This window comes from Panthera leo, chromosome B1 (genome assembly GCF_018350215.1).
Source record: "Panthera leo isolate Ple1 chromosome B1, P.leo_Ple1_pat1.1, whole genome shotgun sequence".
NCBI classification, from domain to species: Eukaryota; Metazoa; Chordata; class Mammalia; order Carnivora; family Felidae; genus Panthera; species Panthera leo.
In genome coordinates this window covers 142,398,946-142,419,946 of record NC_056682.1, presented here as the reverse complement: position 1 = coordinate 142,419,946, position 21,001 = coordinate 142,398,946, and positions in this window count along the sequence as shown.

Below are 21,001 nucleotides of genomic sequence, written 5' to 3'. Positions count from 1 at the left end.
AGATTGTTTAGAAATATGTGGTCTGGTTAAGGGAAACTAGTAAGAAATGGTGAAGTGCCCAAGAGGTAGCAGGAAGACTTTACTCCCTGTAGGCAGGAAGGAGCATTGGCGGGGGGGGGGGGGGGGGGGGGGGGGGGGGGGGGGGGGGGGTTTGCCAGAGCCAGCAAGAGCTATAGCTATGGGAGATTGCTGCCTAACAGGAGAGAAGGGTAGTCTTTGCCAGACTGAAGGGTGGCAGGGAAGGATCCAGGAGAATAACCGTCCTGGTCTTGTTCTCCTCCTGCCCTCCAATCTCCAGTTGTCTGAACCCAACCAAAGAAGGACAGGAGAATCCAGGTGTGTGGTCTGTGGAGGTCAGACTTCCAGCCTATGGGAGAGAATGGAGTGTGGATCTGAAGGGGCAATCAGAGAACATCTATGCACTCTCACCAGCAAATCTGTCAGCTCTACCTTGAAATACATCCAGAATCCAACTCTCACTACCTCTTTCATTACCTTCCTAGTCCAAGCCACGATTTTTCACATTGACGATTGCATTAGCCTCCCACCTCCATCCCTCACTCAGTTTTTTAAAAATGTTTATTTTGAGAGAGAGACAGAGAGAGTGCAATTGAGGGAGAGGCAGAGAAATAGGGAGAAAGAGAATCCCAAGCAGGCTCCTCGCTGTTAATGCAGAGCCCTATATGGGGCTCAAACCCATGAACCATGAGATCATGACCTGAGCCAAAATTAAGAATCAGACACTTAACTGACTGAACCACAGAGGTGCCCCACCAGTTTTATTTTTTTACAGCATTTATGACTCCCCCCAAAATATTATATATATATATATATATATATATATATATATATATATATATATATAATATGTCTCTCTCTACTGGAATGTGAATTCCATGAAATTATAAACTTAATCTGTTTTGTAATACTATTAAATTCCTTATACATTCTAGGCAGGCAATAAATATCGAATTAGTTAAGTAATTAATCTTAAATTAATCTGATTTGGTTTCTGTTGCTTATATCCAAAGAACTTTAGATGATTCAAGTGTGTATAATGTAATCTCATTTTGTTTTTTGAAAAGTTTATTTGTGCACAGAGAAAATAATGAAAGTATATTCAAAATATTAGATTTGATTACCATTGGAGAATGGAATTTGGGGTAATTTTAATTTTCTTCTTTGATTTTAATACTTCTGAAATATTCTACCATGACCATGTATGATCCTTGTAATCAGATAAAGAGAATAGCTTTATTTTAACGTATGGCCTAGATCAGCTGGATCTTCCAGAGAAGCCCAGCAATTCTTTTTCATGTTTTGGCTCCTCATCCTTTTTCTCACTTGTCATTGCTGAACCTTTCCCACTCTTCTTAAGCAGTTGTGTTGGACCCATTCTACACCTTACCTACCCTGCTCTGTGCCCAGGAAGCTGACCATGAGGTTGCAACAACCTGGATCCCTTGCCCTATGGCTTCTAGTTGAGTTCCACGAATGATTTTAGCTAAAATCTAGAGGGTGGGAGGAGAGTGGGTCAGATTATTTACTCCCGAGCTACCTCCTTACCAGTTCCCTGCAGGTGGGCTATATCCCTTTACTGAAAGGCCATAGTTCCAGTCAGATGGTCCTCTCCAAACAGCTATCTCTGGTCCCAGTAAGTGTCCCTCCTTTTGCTTCTTCAGGCCTACGGATGGTCGTAGTCCCACCTAGTTCCAGCCCTGGGGTAATGCCCCATCCCTTGTTCTTCTTCCTAAGCCTTGCTCACAGCTCTATAAACTCCCTCAAATTACCCAAATTCCAATGGTCTGTATCTTTTCTTCCAAGGTCCCAACTAAGCATTCAGCCTCATCCTCTTCCATTCACTCTCAGCAACTGGTCTTGCCTTATTGTTTTTTACTGAGGTTGAGGCCTTTATTTCTCAGCTTTCTTGGCATTCCTTGAATGTCTGCACCATCACTTTACTAACAGTAGTCCATGTAATGGCCTGCTTTCACCTCTAATCCTGACCTCTCAGAGCACATAACACATCTGGCTCATTAGCAGGGCTTTACCCTGTTTTCCTCTTACTCTAAGAACTTTTCATACAGAACAAACTGGTGGTTACCAGAGGGGAGGTGCGTGAGGGGATGGTGACATAGGTAAGAGGATTAAAGAGTACACTTAACATGATGAGCATAATTGTACAGTCAGCCATGATAATCTTCTTGCTAGTCTTGCCATTTCTGGACCCAAAGCGCTCTGTCACCTTGCCAAAGACCATCCAACCACTCAGTCTCAGTACACACGAAAAGCTGGTTTGTCTTGGGTCTAGCATTTGCCATGGACAAGATAACAAGACTAATGTGATTTGGGATGAAATTCTATTCATCAAACTTAATCCCCATAGGTGAATTTACTAGTCCATTATGAATGAAGTCGCCACCTGGCACATAAAGTGCAGAATAATTCTGTGAAAACAAAATTCTTTCCAGTGCTCACAACTTGAAAGTTTTCTGCTGTCTTTGGAAATTTGTCTGCAAACAGCTGGAAGGAGATGCATCCCAAGAGCTCACCATTGATGCCATGTTGAAGAACATTGGGATGACCATGACCGGGCAACACAGGCAGCTCAGGAGTGGTGGCTTCTGCAAGGCAGGAAGAATTTTAGAACATTTAGGAAACTCCCAGGATCACCTAGCTACTGGTGGTTGTGGGATGCAAGCTCCACATGAAACTAGAAGTCTGCTTTTAATCTTTTTTCTATGCTATCCACATCCTTCAACATGACTTCCAAAGCATGCCACAAATTGCTCCCACCCTTCTGAGCTAATCTCGCTTTTATTTCTCTCTATTACACTGAGTTTGCCAATATACTGTAAACACACCATGTTCATTTCAGTTGTTTGCCTTTACTTTTGCACCTGCAGCTTTTCTCTTGTCATCAAATCAAATCTCTTCTTGAGTTAAGGTCTCATTCCAGAGCACAATGAAGTCTTCACAAATGCTATAGTACAGCTGGATCTTTTCTTGGAGCCCCTAAAACCACTTATTGTCTGTCCCATTAACTTTCACATTCAATTATGGAGCACCTTAAATTTTTATTTAACTGATACATGTACAATTGCTATTCATTCATCCCAGAAGAAAATACTGAGCCCTTGTCATTTGCCAGGCACTGTTTAAGTGCTGGAATACAAAGATGGGTATGATTCAGACTCTGAAAGAGTTTAATCTTTGGGGGTAGTAGATACATTAACTAAACTATTACAGTATGCTCTAAGTGATAATATTGGAGCATTGTGTTGCATAATAGTTTAGCACATGAGTTTCAGAACTGCCCAGATCCAGATACATTTTCCAGCTCTGCTCTTCAATCCTCTACATTTGTACTTGCCTTTCTCCACTGCCAACCAGTATTTTCTAAGGTAAATGCAAACTAAGGGTGATATTAATCTAGAAAACATAAAATTAAGAATATAAATGGCTTGTTATAAAACCATTCAAGTATACGGTGTACTTTTTAAAAACACTTATTTGTAGATCATTCTTATCTTTTTCACTCTGCATTAGGTTGACATATTTATCTAATTCTTGTCTCAATTTTTTTTCACTTTATATAATTTGAGGCTATGGTATTAATAATGTTATATTACTGGTGAAGTGAATTTTCCATCATGTATCTCTTTTATCTCTAATATTGTCTTTTAATCTTAAAGTCTATTTTAGTATAGTGACATCAGCTTTTGATTTTGCTTTTTTTAGTTGGTATTTGCATGAGCTAACATTTTCAACCTTTTCTTTTCAGCCTTTTAGTGTTACTATGTTTTAAGTGTGTCTCCTGTTGTGAATCAGGATTCTGGTAGGAAATAAAAAGGCAGTACCCTCAAAATGTTCATTGAGGAGAGTTTAACAAAATTTCTTTAGAGAGGTATTGACAGCATTAAGGAATAAGCAATAAGAGATAGTAAAATACTCAGACACTAAAAATACAGAAAAACATTTATACCCTAGTTCTGAAGGGTCAAAGAGAGGGAGCACTGTTAGTAGAACCCAGTATAAGCTGTTGCTGGGAGAGGGGACACCTGCAGGATCTGTGATCTTAAGTAGAGATAACACTAAAAAACTCTTTCGTAAGGGAAGCTGGGGGAATTAATACCCCTACTTCTCTCTCCTCCTGCCCTGTGATCTTCTGCCACTATCAGCTACTGACCAAACTCAACTGGAAGTTAAAGAGCAAAGGATCTCAGGAATGCAGAGCACAGACCTGGGCATAGAGCCAGACAGAGAAGAGTAGAGAAGACCCAACACACATGTAAACAGCTCAACAGCTGGACTTTGTTGTTGTTATCCAGTCTAATAGCTTTCTTTTAAATGGAGCATTTAGTCCATTTACTTACATTTATTGAGATTGCTTTTGTAATTTATTTCTCAGCTTTTATTTCCCACATTACCTATGTTTTTTTTTTTCTTCTGTCATGACTTCTTTTTTATTATTTGAGCAGTTTTTCTCATTCCATCTCTATTATTTTAGTGGTTACTTTAGAAATTTATACTATCTTTAATTTCCTGCTAAACCATAGAAAGATCTTTGGATCACCTTTGCTTTGATTACCCCTCTCCTGACTTATATACAATTGTTGTTGGCTATTTTAACCCAATAACACATTATTGTTGTTATATTATATCTATATATGTTATATTTAGACAGAACTATATATTTATGATATATAGGCAATATTTATTTAGATGTATTTTCTTTGCTCACTATTCATCCTTATATCTTAGACTTTTCACCTGGAATTACTTTTCTTCTTTCAATCTTTTGGACATTCTGTGTTAAGATATATTGGTGATAAACTCTGCATTTTCTTGCTTCTGGAAATGTCTTAATTTCACCCTTTTGCTAGATATATAATTTTAGATTTATATATTTGAAGATTTTATTCTTTTGACTCAGGGCTTTCATATACCTATTGAGAAATCTGATGTCAGCATAACTGTTAACTCCTTGGGAGAATAGATTTAAAAAAATTTTTTTTGTTTGTTTCTGGATTGCAGTTTCGCTATGATATGTCTAGATATGGATTTCCTCTTATATATCCTGCTTGGGATTCATAGATAATTCTAAAACTGTAGACTGGTGTCTTTCATTGGCTCATAAAATTATCAGATCTTATCACTTCAAATATTGCTTCTACCTTATTCTCTCTCTCTTCTCCTTTTTGAACTCTGAATGGGTAAATATTAGGCCTTTTCCTCTATCCTCCATGCTAATCCTTCTTTTATATTTCAAATGCCTTTAACTTTTTGTGCTACACTCTCTGTAATTTCCTCCAATCTATCTTCTAGTTCATGATTTTTTTCTTTAATAGTGGCTAATCTGATGTTTAGCTCGCCCACTCAGTTTTACATTTTAATGCTCATATTCTCATTTTTAGAAATTCTTGGTTCTTTTTCAAATTTGCTTTGTCATTTTTATGGTATTTTCTTCCATTTTCATATTTTTGCCTTTATTTTATTCACTGGAACACATTAAATAAACAATTATTTTATTTTCTGTGCCTAATAGTTCCAATATCTGAAGGTTTGTAGGTCTGATTCTTCTGTTGGTTGCTTCTGCTAACTTTGCAAAAATGTCTTCTTTATGAATTTTATGTATTTTGTGATTTTTGTGCTGCTATTCCTTGGGATGTTTTCTGGGGAAATACTTTGAATTCTGAGTTGAAAAAATGCTCTTCCAAAAAGAAATTGCGTATGCTTTTGGATAATGGATTGTATGTGCCAAAGATGGTGACAACAGTATCATGCATTCCACACGCTCTTCTTACAATGTGACTTTGACACTCTTCCCATTGAGAAGTGGGGTCTATGTTCTTGCTCCTTGAATCTGGGAGGCCTTGTGGGTGAGGGTGGAAATGATTCTATGGGACTTCCAAGCCTGGAAGATAAAAGGCAAGATAGTTTTCCCCTGGTTCTATTGGGATGCTTTGCACTTGGAACCAGCCACCATGCTATGAGAAAGCCCATGCAGCCACAAGGAAAGGCCATATGCAGGTATACTTGCCAACAGGCTCAGCTGAAGTCCTAGCCAACAGGCTGTATCCACCACCAGACATGAGAGTAAACTAGTTTACAGATAATTCCAGCTTCCAGCCCCTCAGTGACCCCCTGATCTCAGTCTTCTCAGATAGGCACCAGACACCATGGAGCAAAGACAAGTTGTCCCTGTTGTATACTTTCCAAATTCTTGACCTACAGAATCCATAAGTATAATAATATCACTGTTTTATAGTACAAAGTTTGGAGGAATGTGGGTTCTTATTTGGCAATCAGCGACCAGAATACTTCCGCCAGATACCTGGGAATAAGACCAATATAAGACTCTAACTTAAATTCTCGGTTTTAGAGTGTTTTTGGGCAAAAAAATAGTATGACTCCTGGCTACTGACTTGCTTGAGGCTGGTTTGTAACCATGAATTATTAGAAAAGGAATTTTCCCTTCACCCAACACCATGATTGAAGAGTGGGAGTTTTCCTGGAGGTCCCATCCATGGTTTGCATGTATGAGTAGGGGCCAGGTTTCTTTCTAGCTCACCCTTCCACTGAATGCTTATCCTTTCAGTTTGAGGGGGCTTTTATTAGGTTCCATACTTTGAGTAGGTCTTATGTTTCATCTCCTGTTCTCTTTTCCCTGTAAATTAAAAAGCAAAAGCAAAAAAACAGATGTTTACATTTACCAGGTTTTGACAAGTAATCTCAAAGTGAAAACAGTTTCTCTGTTCCCTTTATTTACCTAGGTTCCACTTTAGTTTTTGGCCTGTTTGTGTGTATTTTTGTTCCCTCTCAGCCCCTTGATGCACTTAAAAAGATGCATTGCTTATTATAAATGGAATGTTGGTGGTTTTCAGCACCAAAATTTGGTGCTGGGGCTCTGTTATGAGCTGAACTGTGTCCCTCCTAAAAGTTATATGTTGTAGTCCTAACCCCCAGCACCTCAAAATGTGACTGTATTTGAAGATTGGGCCTTTAAATAGGTGACTAAGTTACAATAAATAATTAGAATGGGTTCTAATCCAATGGGACTAGTGTCCTTTTAAGAAGAAAAAATTAGAACTGCAATGAAATATCACCTCACACCTGTCAGGACGGCTATGATAAAAAACACAAGAAACAACAAGTGTCAGTGAGGATGTAGAAAAAAGGGAATCCTCTTACAATGTTGGTGGGAATTCAAACTGGTGTAGCCACTCTGGAAAACAGTATGAAATTTCCTCAGAAATTTAAAAATAGAACTACCCTACAATCTAGCAATCACACTACTGGGTATTTACCCCAAAAATACAAAAACACTAATTCAAAGGGACACATGCACCCTGATGTTTATTGCAGCATTATTTACAATAGCCAAACTATGGAAGCAACCCAGGTGTCCGTCAATAAATGAATAGATAAAGAAGATATGGTATGTATACAATGGAATGTTATTCAGCCATAAAAAAGAATGAAATCTTGCCATTTACAATGACATGGATGGAGTTAGGGAGCATAATTTTGAGCAAAATAAGTCAGTCAGGGAAAGACAAATACCATACATTTCACTCCTATGTGGAATTTAAGAAACAAAACAAGTGAGCAAAGGAAAAAGAGAGAGAGAAAGAGAGAGACAAACCAAGAAACAGACTCCTAACTACAGAGAATAAATGGATGGTTACTAGAGGGGAGGATACGTGACATAGGTGATAGGGATCAAGAGTACACTTATCACAATGAGCACTGAGTAATATATAGAATTGTTGAATCACTTTATGGTACACCTGAAACTAATATAACGCTCTGTTAACTGTACTAGAATTAAAATTAAAAACTTAAAGAAAAAAAGGAAATTTCAACACAGACACGTATGTATAGAGGGAAGATGATATAAAGACACAGGGAGAAGACAGTCACCTACAAGCCAATGAGAGAGGCCTCACCGAGAAATCAACCCTGCCAACACTTTGATCTCATACTTCTTTAGTTTTTAACGTTTATTTATTTTTGAGAGAGAGAGAGATACCACATGCGCAGCCAGGGGAGGGGCAGAGAGAGAGGGGGAGAGAAGGAATCCCAAGCAGGCTCCGCACTCTCTCACGAACCATGAGATAATGACCTGAGCCAAAATCAAGAGTTGGGATGCTTAACCGACTGAGCCACCCAGATGCTCCTGATCTGACTTCTAACCTCCAGGACTGTGAAGGAAAATAAATGTGTTGTTTAAGCCATCCAGTCTGTGGTACTTCAGTATAGCAGCCCTAGCAGACTAGTATAGGAACTCTCTCCCGTTCATGTGGTTAATCAATAGTTGAGAGCACCATTACTAATAATTTATGAAGGGACTGGCTATTCAATTTGTGTTTGTTGCAACTTCTATGTTTCTTCTGACTTCTCTCCTGCTGTCTCCCTTTTGACCAATGCATTGCTCTTCAACACTCATTCACAACATAAGAGAGGAAAATAGAGTCAAGAAAACCCCATTTCTTCTGTTGTCTTTCCTAGTTCACATCTCGGGTTATTAGGGTGATGTTGGAGGGGAGAAAGTTTTAGGCCAGGTCAAGTTTTTACACACCTCCATGTGTCATTCTGTGTGGCTCCACATATTTTAATAATACAGCCTCTTATTGTTTGGGCTATAAATGACACTACATAGGTCAATGTGTAATCTATGCTAAAGAAACAAATTTGAATTGAGTAAATTTTAAAGATCAAATTGAAACTGCTTAAAAGCACAAAGTTGAACAAAAGTCAAAATGGCTGCACTAATGCCTCAGCGAAGCTCAGTTTTAAAGTAACCCTTTTCCTCTCTATTCTGCATACCTCTCCTCCCTTCTTAGCCTTTTGTTTTAGGAAACCCATATCACCCCGAGGAGACAAATGAAGCTGGCTGACAGCATGTGCACAATTGCTGTCAAAACTGGCTAGATCCTGTATTTCCCTGTAAACCCTCCCACCCCCCACCCCCACCTTCAGCCCCTTCTTTTGGGTGGGTTTGCAATTTTTGAAGGACTTGGCCTGATGCAGCCCCCTTTGCCCGGCAAAGCAAGAAAGTTCTATTTCATCTTTATCCCAAACTCAGTCTTTGAGTTATATTTTGGCTCAGAAGCATGGAGGTCGGTTTTCGGCAATATTATTGGCTTTATTCAATAATTCATAAATCAAGCAGCATCCAGAAAGGAGCTCCGAGGAGCTGTGCAAAATGAAATGCTTTTATAGACAGATGAGAGTTGGAACAAGGAAGTCATACTAGGCAAAAAAGTGAATGGTTATGGCAAGATCACTTTCCTTTAGGGGACGGCATGGTTCTATCAGGCAGATTACCTAACAAGTGCTGATGAGGTGACTTCTGATTGGTTTGAGTTCCATTCCTGGGAGAACTGAAACTATAATAAAGTATAGGTTTGGTGACATGGGGCTTACAATTAACTGATTCTGTTTTGGGCCCGTTGTCTTATATTTAACATCTACAGTGTATTGTATGTTACCAAAGATTCATGGGTTTTAAGCTACTCAAATAACATGGCAATGTGAAGTTGCAACAGGGAAACCTTCAGGGCAGTTATATTATTCAGATATTTTAAATTAGAAAAACACCCTTTAGTCCATCTAATTTTTGGAATTTTAATAAATAGAAAACTTGAAGGAATCATAATTTATTACTCAAATTAGTTGCAATTTTACAACATAGGCAATGAATCAATTTTCCTCAATGAAAATCTGATGCAGGCTTTTCTAAAATTTTTTAAGTTATTTTTGGAGATAACACAGAAACTGATGAAGAATCAGGAACAAATACTTGTTTTATCAAAGAAAGTTGGAATTGGGTTGAAGTACCGAGTGAGTCACAATGTCTGTTCTTTCAGACCAGTTTAACTTCATTATAATTACTCAGGCTTAATACAACAGTCTTCACATGTGTTCGATCTATGACTTACAAGAAGTACATTTTGGTCATCTGAATAAACAAAATATGTATGTATTTTTTAAATGTTTGTTTATTTATTTTGAGAGAGAGAGAGAGAGAGAGTGCATGCAAGAGCAAGCACAAGCAGGGGAAGGCAGAGAGAAAGAGGGAGAGAGAATTCCAAGCAGGCTCCCCTCTGTCAGCACAGAGCCTGATGTGGAGCTCAATCTCACGAACTGTGCGGTCATGAACTGGACCGAAATCAAGAGTCAGATGCTCAACTGACTGAGCCACCCAGGCACCCTGCAAAATATATTTCTTATATATATTTGGTCTTCCACAGTTCTTGGCTCATAGTTTCCCAAACCCACGTCACTTCCTAAGTGTTGAGAATGATCAAGGTGTCTTTTGTTATTTTAATAAAGTGACTTCTGGAAAGTATTTAAGGGAGGGGGTTGGTTGCCAGGAGGACCAACCATACAATTAGAGGTATGGAACTTTCAGTCCTACACCCTGACTGCCTTGAGAGGGCCTGGACGTTGAATCAAATCAATGGCTAATGATTAAATCAGGTGTGCTTATGTAAGAAAGCCTCCACAAAACCCCAAAAGGGTGGGGTTCAGAGAGTTTCTGGGTTGGTGAACACATAGGTATTCTGGGGAGAGTGTCATCCTTGGGGAGGCATGGAAGCTCTGTACCCTTTTCCCACACCCTACCCTCTGCATCTCTTTCATATAGCTAGCTATTTCTGAGTTATATCCTTTTATTAAAAAACCTGTGATCTAGTAAGTAAAATATTTCTCTGAATTTTGTGAACCACTCTAGCAAATTAATGGAGCTCCAGGAGAGGGTGGTGGGAACCTCCAATCAGTAGCCATTGGATCAGAAGCACGGGTAATAACCTAGGCTTACCACTGGCACATGTGCGGGAAGGACAGTCTTGTAGGACTGAACTCTTAACCTGTGGAATCTGATGCTGTCTCCAGGCAGATAGTGTCAGAATTGCTTGTTGGCATGTAAGGAACCCCACACACATTGGAATTGGTACCAGGACCAATTTTAATTGAAAAAGATGTGATGACATGTATATGCATTTGGTTGGGGAATTTGGAGATTCTGGGCCCTCTAATAATGGATGCTAAAATGAGACTTCAAAAAATATGACAATCTCATACTTCTATATTCTGAGTAAGTTAGGGCATTTCTTTATTAAATCAGAGCATTCCAAATTTTCAGAAAAGAGGTGGTATAAAAATATATTTCCATAATGAAAATAAAGTCAGATTTCCTAGAAAAAGTCGACTATGCATCTCAGTTCTTAAGAACATAGGAAGGAGAAATGTTAAAATTTGGAAATAAGGAAGGCAGTGGAAATTCCTACTCAGCCAGCTGAGAAAGGGGAGGTCCAGGAGAAGGGGTGTTCTAAAAAAATCCACACAAGGGCAAGGCCGGGTCCAGGGTGGGGAAAAAACTTGGCTATCACTGAGGATTCCTGGGGACAGGCTTCCCAGAAACCTGTCAGATCTTCATTTAGGAGAGAGAGCCTTTTGAGGAGAGACTCACAGAGATGTGATTGGAGAGAGAAAGACAGAGACAGAGCACAAGTGGGGGAGGGACAGAGAGAAAGGGAGACACTGAATTCGAAGCAGGCTTCAGGCTCTGAGCTGTCAGCACAGAGCCTGATGTGGGGCACGAACCCACAAACCACGAGGTCATGACCTGAGCTGAAGTCGGACACTTAACCCACTGAGCCCCCCAGGCGTCCTCAGACCTGTGATTTTTGACCTTCACTTCAGGAGCATGAAATGATCTTGATTAGCTCCCATTTCTGGGCCACCCTACTAATAATCCTGTGTGATTTCATAGACCCTTTGTCCCCAAAACATTCTGAGTGTGGATGTGTAAAATCCCATCAACAGATAGCTCTATGGCTCCACAAGCAGAGATAAAAGACTTACAGAGAAAATTCCTGGTTGTGGTAGCTCACTGGGAGAAATGTATTCCTACCTGTGAGCAGTTAATCAATTGAAGAGAATAAATTACTGATTAGAGCAGTTCCCAGAGTTTTAGGAAGAGGGAATTCAGCGTAGGTAGCAGTGGGGTCGAGTGGGCAGAGCTAAGGAAGGAGAGAGCTCAGGGTCCTTTTGTCTATTTGGGCCTCTTTCTTGTCAATGTCTGCTAACACAAGGGTCTGTGAAGGTATTTTTACACGGGTGACTTGGGAGTATTGCCTCTAGGCCCCGTTGTGCTACCAAGGTTGTGAAGCAGAATTTATGATGATTTTATTGGCTTATGCAGTTGCTAGTGCCACCAACAGTATTAATAAAGAAGTCATTTTCACAGAGTCCAGTGAGCTGATGTCTCATGGAATGCATTCAAAGGAGCTACTCTAATTTCTCATGGTTTACTCAACAGAGTGGTCATCCCACATTTTTTTTTTTTTTTTTTTTTTTTTTTTTACACAAGTCAGGAGTGCCTATTACGTACAATTGTATTTTATTATATCCTACCTCCTTCCACGAAGCGTTTCAGGCTGCTAGCGGGAAATACACTTTATCAATGGAAACCATGTCATTTTGCTAAAGAAGGTTGGGGTCTTGTTGCTAATCACTGTGAGGGGGAAAAAAAGCCGGGGCTCACCAACTGGAGTGAGGTGGAGTGAGATGGTGCACACCATCAACCTGTCAAATCTAGCTGACCTGAGGCAGCAACAACCAGGATTTGTGATGCAAATCCTACCAATCCAGGAATTCAGTTGTTTATGCTGCCTCACGGACTCTTTTTCTTTTTTTAAATGAGCACTTGGTAACCCAAATAAATCTTTCTATAAATGGAGGAAACATTTTTGAGGGTTGTGGAGGTCTTCCAAATTCCTCATTATGAAGCCTTCTGAAAGTTGCCCAGGGAATTTTTTTGGTAACTTTTTTATTTTAAAACTTACATAGGAAGTACATTCTTATTGTAAAAGTACAGAAGCAGACAGATAAAAGTCCACCTTCACTGAAGACTTTTTTATGCCTTTTCTAGAACAGAGGCTCTTTCTTTGTAGCTCTGGAAAGTGGTGAGGAGAGCAGGGCTGGGTATATATACCTCCTTGCATCTGTTTCTTCATCTCTCTCTGCATTAGTCAGGGGAGGCTCTGCTATGCTGCAGCAATAAATAAACCCTAAGTCTTCACTTAACTCACTCATGCAAAGTGTACTATAGGTCCAGTAGCTTTTCAGGGAGCTTCCTTGCAAGTGATGACTTAGGAATCAGGTTGCTTTCATCTTACAGCTACTCTATCTGAAACACAAGACTTCCAGCAGCACTGAAGCAGGGAATGAGAGAGAATGAGAACACACATGTGCTCTCAGTTGCTATAGACTGGAAATAACACACATCACTCCTACTCTCCATTCATTGGCCAGAGCCCATGCATGGCCCCTACTTAACTTCAAGGGAAGCTGGAAAGTGTTTGTGTGTCCAAGACTGAGTAGGAACCCAATTATGATGACCACTACTGAGGTTCTACCATATTTTCTCTCTTCCTAATGTCCCTTCTACCCCAGTACTCAGACATGCAGCAGTGATGACCCCAAATGTCCTTAACTTGTTTGTAGGTATCTTTATACCCACTCCTGAGGACTATCCTTAGCAGTAAGCTAGCTGAGTTAGGATAGAGGCTAAAAAAGGAGAGGGCTTGGACACTGGGTGTGATATATATAAAGGACTAAATCTTTCAATGGACAAGATTCTTATGTTTGAGAAGAGAGACGCCAGTCAAAACCAGTTTTCCTTGCCCTAAACCTATTTGCCATCTAACCCTACCGTGATATGATAATGGGGGTAGTAGAATTCTCCATCTGACCCTGTCACTGTATAATGATGGGAAATGTTTAAGATTTATCCTTAGAGACCTATGAACTTTCCATTTACTTGCCCATGCCTATTTATCCCTGCCTCTCCAAAACCAGCTTTCCCTCCCACTTCACACACGTAGTTATTTACAATTGCAGTAAAAACACACACAGAGTCAACTTCAGAAATTCTCTCTCTAAATCAAGTTGCAAAGCCTTCTATGCCTCTACCCCCAAGTCCTCGGTCCTGGTGGAGCCAGATGATTATTCTTGAGGTAAATACCTGGCATAATTTGTGGTTATAAAAGCCTTTATTAATTTATAATTTAATCTATATGTAATTTATGAGCAAACATTTTAATTAGGCTATTAATTCCACTCGTGTTTGCATGTATATATCCTATGCAGTAAGATCTTTGCATTTTTCTGATAGGCCCTTATTCCCCAATTTTCTCTAATTTTAAGGGCTTCAGTTACATAATTTCTATAACATGATATTTTGGCCAGCCTATCTCAATCCATTTAAAAAATGAAGACTTTCTTGGATGTGAACTGGCCCCCACTCTGTGAGGTATATGAGGTATGATCAGATGAGGTATATGAGGTATGGTCAGACAGGGAGAAAATGGTCACCAGTTTCTCTAGGTCTAAGGAGGAGGATGGACAAAACTCGAAGCAGAGTGAAAGAAGCCCAGTGCTCTTGCTAATGAGAGAGTAGATTCACCATTGAGATCTCTCTACCCTCTATGTATATACATACAGAATGAGGCCATGTGCATTGCCCATGTGCGTTATAAGCAAAGACAAGCTCATCTGAGCTCTTCTCTATCCACAGCAGAGTGTGTAAGCTGATTCTAAGTTTCCAGGAATGTGTTCTGTAAACATTAGAGCTTCTAGCCTCCTCTCTTCTGTAGAAAGGTGTTTAAGATAATTCTCATTCATGGTGTATACCATAAAAAGGGTTAACATAAAAAGAGAGGTTCGAAAGATGTAGTCAATCTGAAATAAAACAGACCATTTTAAGGAGTTATTACTCTCCCTTCCTAAAACTGAGGGTTTGGGAGGTTCAGTGACTTCACTTGGACATCCAATGAGAGAGGTAATGCTAGAATCTCTGGGTTTTCAAGTTACTCTTCCAACCACAAGACCACATTTCCTTCCTCTCTTACTGATATGCAGAAAGCAATATAAAATGTAAGCAGCTGGGGTGGTAACAAGGGCATGAACGGAAACACCACAATGTTACTTAGCAATGGGCAAAATTCTGAATTTTTAAAATGTTTTACTTATTTATTTTTAATATTCATTTTTGAGAGGGAGGTGGAGACAGAGCATGAGTGAGGGAAGGACAGAGAAAGAGGGAGACACAGAATCTGAACCTGGCTCCAGGCTCTGAGCTGTCAGCACAGAACCCAACATGGGGCTCAAACCCACAAACTGTCAGATCATGACCTGAGCCGAAGTCAGATGCTTAACCAACAGAGTCACCCAGGTGCCCCAATAAAATCTGACTTTAAATGGCTCTTTTAAGAAACTGCTTTTGTGAATTCAATAGGTGGGGTGCCTGGGTGGCTCAGTCAGTTAAGCATCTGACTGGCTCAGGTCATGATCTCACAGTTCATGGGTTCAAGCCCCACGTCAGGCTCTGTGCTGACAGCTCAGGAGCCTGGAGCCTGCTTCGGATTCTGTGTCTCCCTCCCTCTCTGGCCCTCCCCTGCTCGAACTCTGTCTCTCTCTCTCAAATATAAATAAGATATTTTAAAAAATTCAATAGGCTACTCTCACTACGTAATTTAAATTAATGAAACAGTTTATTTAAAAAAACCTACTATAACTAGGCACTGTGATAAGTACCAGGGATATAGAGCATGTACAAAGTGAAGTCTCTATTGTCATGTGTTAAAACTCATCACTAAAGAAAAATGAGGAGCATTATGGTAGATGTTCCCAGCCCAGATCCCCTTTATAGGCTGGGGCAGCCATCCTTCAGCAGCTGTGCTAATAGCTTATAGCTGTGACTTTCTCCAGAGACTTGACCTGGGCTAAGTAGGGCTCCTTCACTGGAGATTCCTGAGCGATTATACCTTCCCTTCTCCAAGTGTAACCAAGGACTAACTCATTTCCACTCTTTCATATTTTTCCCAGATTTTACCAGGGACCATATCCTTACTCAACTCTTTTCTATCCTGCTTCTTCTCCTCCTTACATTACAGGTTTTTCCTAAACGGCATTCACTCAATAAAGTATACATATCAGAACCCTTTCTTGGCCTCTGCATCTACAAAACCTGATCTAAGGCAACAGGTGTTGTTTTAAGTTATTGAATAGTTTCCTAGATGCATTGTCTGGGATAGGATTGGTAACATTATGTAGGTCTGTAAAAGTTTTAACAGAGACCTCGACATTTTAACATGTTACCTCATATCCCCTCTATTTTTCTTCTGAAGACTAAACAACTAGTTTTTTAATGTGACTTTTTAATATTTTTTGGCACTTAGTCTGTCCTCCAAGGAATATCTCTAACAGAACAGTAAATATGTATGTATCTATATGAATGATATATGTTTTAGCACTTTCCCACAAATTTGTGGTCATTAAAAGCCATTCAGTCAAGAAATGTTTTTCCATGCTTCTTGCAAGATAATAGAATAAAACCTATCTAGGGGAAACCGGTAACCTTCCTGGAGAGGCAGTCATCTTTATCAGAGCCCTAACAAGGTTGGGAGATTTAGCTATTATATTCCTTATTTACGCATCTCAACAAATGAGCTTATGACTGCATGATAAAGAACAATATCAATGCAAACCTTATCAAAATTAAAATAATTTTTATCATAAGACCATGTTTTTTTTTTCTGGTGGAGGTAATTCTTGTTGTCTCTTCTAACTCTCACAGGCTGGTCCTTCTAAACGATTACATATTCATTTTCAACTTTCCTATGTAGTTAAGGCATAAACATTCTATTACTAACTCCTAAATATTAATAAATTAGATTAAATTATTCAAGACAAGATTAAAATATTAGAACCATCTCCCAAATACATCTCTTCTCCCATGCTGCACAAGGATGATTGATCATTTAAAAACAAAAACAGGGCAGTGTTAAAGAAAAAATTATTCATGACACTTGTTAGAGATGGTAAGGCAGACTTTATTCAAGTTGGGGCTACCTCAGTGAAGTTCTGTAGTAGAGGAGAGAGATCTGACTCCACTCTGACTCCAGTAAGGACAAGCCAAGGTAGGTGGGGGAGTCAGTGGTTGGAAAATTACTAAGAGGAAACATTATAAGTTAAGGAGGATTCTTGCTAGCAGGTTCAATAGAATTCTTGCTGAAAGCAGGCCAGGGTGATAAGAGATCATTAAACTGATTTAGCAGGATTCTTGCTTAAACTGGATTCTACAGGACAAAGAGTGAAACCTAAGGTCTGACCTAGCCCAGCAGAGAGCTCATAGGAGGCTGGTTAAAAGTAGGTCAGGGAAAGAGTATTCATCAGCAATAACCAAGAGTCAGTGGAGGTTATAAAGTTAGTGCATTAATAACTAATGCTTAGTATGGCCAGTGTTTTTTCTTTTTTTTAAAAAAAAAGTTTTAATGTGTATTTATTTTTGAGTGAGTGAGAGAGAGAGACAGAGCATGAGCGGGGAAGGGGCAGAGAGAGAAGGAGACACAGAATCCAAAGCAGGCTCCAGGCTCTGAGCCATATCATGACCTGAGCCGAAGTTGGACGCTTAACAGCCACCTAGGCGCCCTGACCAGTGTTTTTCAAAGAGCTTTGCGATATTAAATAATCTTCACAATATTTGTAAGAGTGGATAATGTTATGATTCCCATTTTGCAGGTGAGGAAAGTGAGGTACAGAGAGTTTAAGCGACTTTCCCTAAGCCTCCCAACTATTGACTGAAGGGTTTAAATCTAGGGAGTCTGGTTACGTGTCCACAGACTGACCAGTAAGGCATACTGTCTTTTTGTGCAAGAGAGAAGTAGAATTCAAATCTATGATCTGCGTATAGATTTTATAGCTGACAGAGTGAGGTGGAAGCTATGACAGAATAATTTATAATCTCCTTTTGTTGGTTACTGTACCACAGTTACAGAATTTTAGATTAAGTAGGTCAGTTTCTAAGATGATTTGCAGCCCCTTAAATGAGAAAGGAGCTGAAAATATGGGTAACACTTATTAAAATGCATGTAAACACCCATGTTCCTTTTTAAAAAACCAGCTCTTGCTGGACGCTTGTAAATTTGCATTTTAAGAGGACAGAAACTGCAAATTTTGGAAAATTCCCATCTTTGAAAACTCTCTTAGGGCTCATTAAAAACTAAATTTGTTCATTCTTTAGGATGTTAGAAGGTATTGCACAAATGCAGACTCCTTAGGATTTTGCATATAGTGCCTTCTGTTTATAATATTATTTATTCTGCAAAGAACACAGCGTGATGGCTAAAATGTGCAAACACACAGATAGCAATTACAAAGTAGGTCTGGAAAACAAGACTACTGTTTGGAATGGGAACAGAAGGAAAGGTCAAGATCCACATTTTAGGAGAAATGGGCTGCATTAGAAGTAGTACATTGATGGGCCTCCTTTCTTAATGTATCTTTTTTTTTTTTTTTTAAGTGGCCCAGGGTTGTTGTTGCTACTGTCAGAACCACTTCTCTCTCTCTCTCTCTCTCTCTCTCTCTCTCTTATATATATATATATATATATATATATATATATATTTGGTATATGTCTTATTTGGAATGGCTAACAGTATCAGACAATTAAAACTCTAACACAGGTTATTTTTCCAGTTGTTATCATGGAGGAAAAGACTGCAATATAGAACAGATAGGTAATACTTGGGTGAAGAACAGGTCTAGAAGGTAGAGTAGTGCATGGGCGATGGCCAGCCCAGGTTTAGTGACAAAGTGGGCTGTGGGAGGCATAAGGCATATGCTGGGGGAAGTCTGCAAAGGGAGAGATTTCTCAAAACATATTTTGACATTATTGCTGGGTGTCAGAAAGTGGTTTTTGTTGTTGTTTGTATTTTGAGGGTGGTAGATCTCAAATGTCCTTTTCCAAAGCCGTGAGATGGAGCCTCATCAACTTGGAATCACTGAAGAGTTGTTTTCGCTTAATGTGGTGGTGATATATGGTTCATCCTTTGTAGTGGACATCTTTTGGAATCAGCCAACTAATAATAAACACCACCCCTCACTTAATTGCCCCATCTGGTGATTCATGGTAGTAAAACCAAGCACTCCCCAACTCCTACATTATTCCAACCATCAATTCCATTTTGTGTAAGGTGGTTCCTTGACTCTGCTTCTCAGTTGCAGTTCATTGTACCAGTGATGAATATTTGACTGAGGCGAGACCAATCAGAGCACTTTTTCTACAAATTTGGAATTGAGGTGGATGAAGAGTAGAGGGAACAAAGAAGGCAAGGAAGGAGGAAACTGGTTCAATTTCCCTGGGAATTAGATGGTGACCTGCAAAGTCAGGAGTTGTGGGTAGCCTCATTCTACCGGGGAGGCAGAAAGGTAGGGTACATGGACAGAAGAATGCAGTGGTTACACTTAGAGAAACATGATGGAGACACAAGGAATCCAGAGGTGGCTCTTTCTGAGGCTGAGCATCTCTTTAAGTTTCTATGAGATACCCCTGCAGTTTATAATGAATTCTCCCTGTTAGCTTAATTTAATTCAACTGGATTTGTTTTTTGTTTTTTGGGGTTTTTTTTTTGCAACTAAAATAATCCCAACTGGGGACACCCCAGAAAGCAACAAATTCTCCAACTACACAGTTCCCTCTGGCTTGTAGCCTCTGTATTTTATGTATTTTATGGCTTATGGAAATGAAAGTCATGTCAACCTTGTTTGTTCCCATTGCACCTGATGTGTGGGAGCATTGTTGGTACATATGTTTAAGCCAAGAAATATGGCTTAAATTGAGACAATGATGTGAAAGTACCCAGCATGATGCCTTCCCTAGTAGTTAGGAGTTCATCGGACTGCAGTGGTTACAAGGAACACTCAAGTTATTGTTTTTGTTTTTTTAAACACTGGGTTCTTGGAAGGAAATACATAGACAAAAGGAATCTCAGTGGAGAGCTGAGGCCTGGCACAGCTACTCTAAGAACTGGATTTTCTAGTTAACCTTTCAGTAGCAGGAGTTTGTTGCCCTTTTACCATCATGATGGCTTGGTTCCTCTTCACCTCTTTTTGAATTGCTTTTGCAGCTCTACTGACCAACTTGCTCACCCTCTCTTCAGCCCCCTTTCTCTACTTCATCTGTTTTCCCTCACTCATTGTCTCTTTTCTTGTAGCTTCAGCTTATTATAATTTTTGTATGCTTGTGAGCCATTATAGCCCTGACTACCCCATTTCTGATCTGAGTGTTTTTTTCCCTCTCAGCTTCTATGTCATCTACACTTGCTGATTCTTTTTTTCTCTAGTTCATATTTTTTTCTTTTTTCTTTTTCTTTTTTAATTTAAATTCCAATTAGTTAACATCCAGTGTAATATTAGTCTCAGGTGTGCACTATAGTGATTCAACACTTCCATATATCACCTGGTACTCATCACAACAAGTGCATTCCTTAGTCACCATCACCTAGTTAACCCCTCACCCCCATCCACTCTCTTTCTGGTAATAATCAGTTCTCTACGGTTAAGAATCTGTTTCTTGGTTTGCCTCCTTCTCTCTTTTTTTCTTCTTTGCTCATTTGTTCTGTTTCTTAAATTCTACATATGAATGAAATCATATGGTACCCGTCTCTGACTTATTCCACTTATAATACTCTCTAGATCCATCCATGTTGTTGCAAATGGCAAGATTTCATTCTTTTTTATGGCTAATATTCCATTGCATATATATATATATATATATATATATATATATATATATACACATACACACACCACACCTTCTTAATCCATTCATCAGTTGATGGACACTTGAGGTGTTTACATAATTTGGCTATTGTAGGTAACACTGCTGTAAACATCAGGGTGCATGTATCCCTTTGAATTAGTATTTTTGTATTCTTCAGGTAAATGTCTAGTAATGCAATTGTTGGATAGTGGGGTAGTTGTATTTTTAACTTTTTGAGGAACCTCCATAGTGCTTTCCAGAGCGGCACCACCAGTTTGCATTTCTGCCAACAGTGCAAGAGGATTCCTTTTTCTCCATATCCTCACCAACACCTGTTGTTTCTTGTGTTGTTGATTTTAGCCATTCTGACAGGTATGAGGTGAT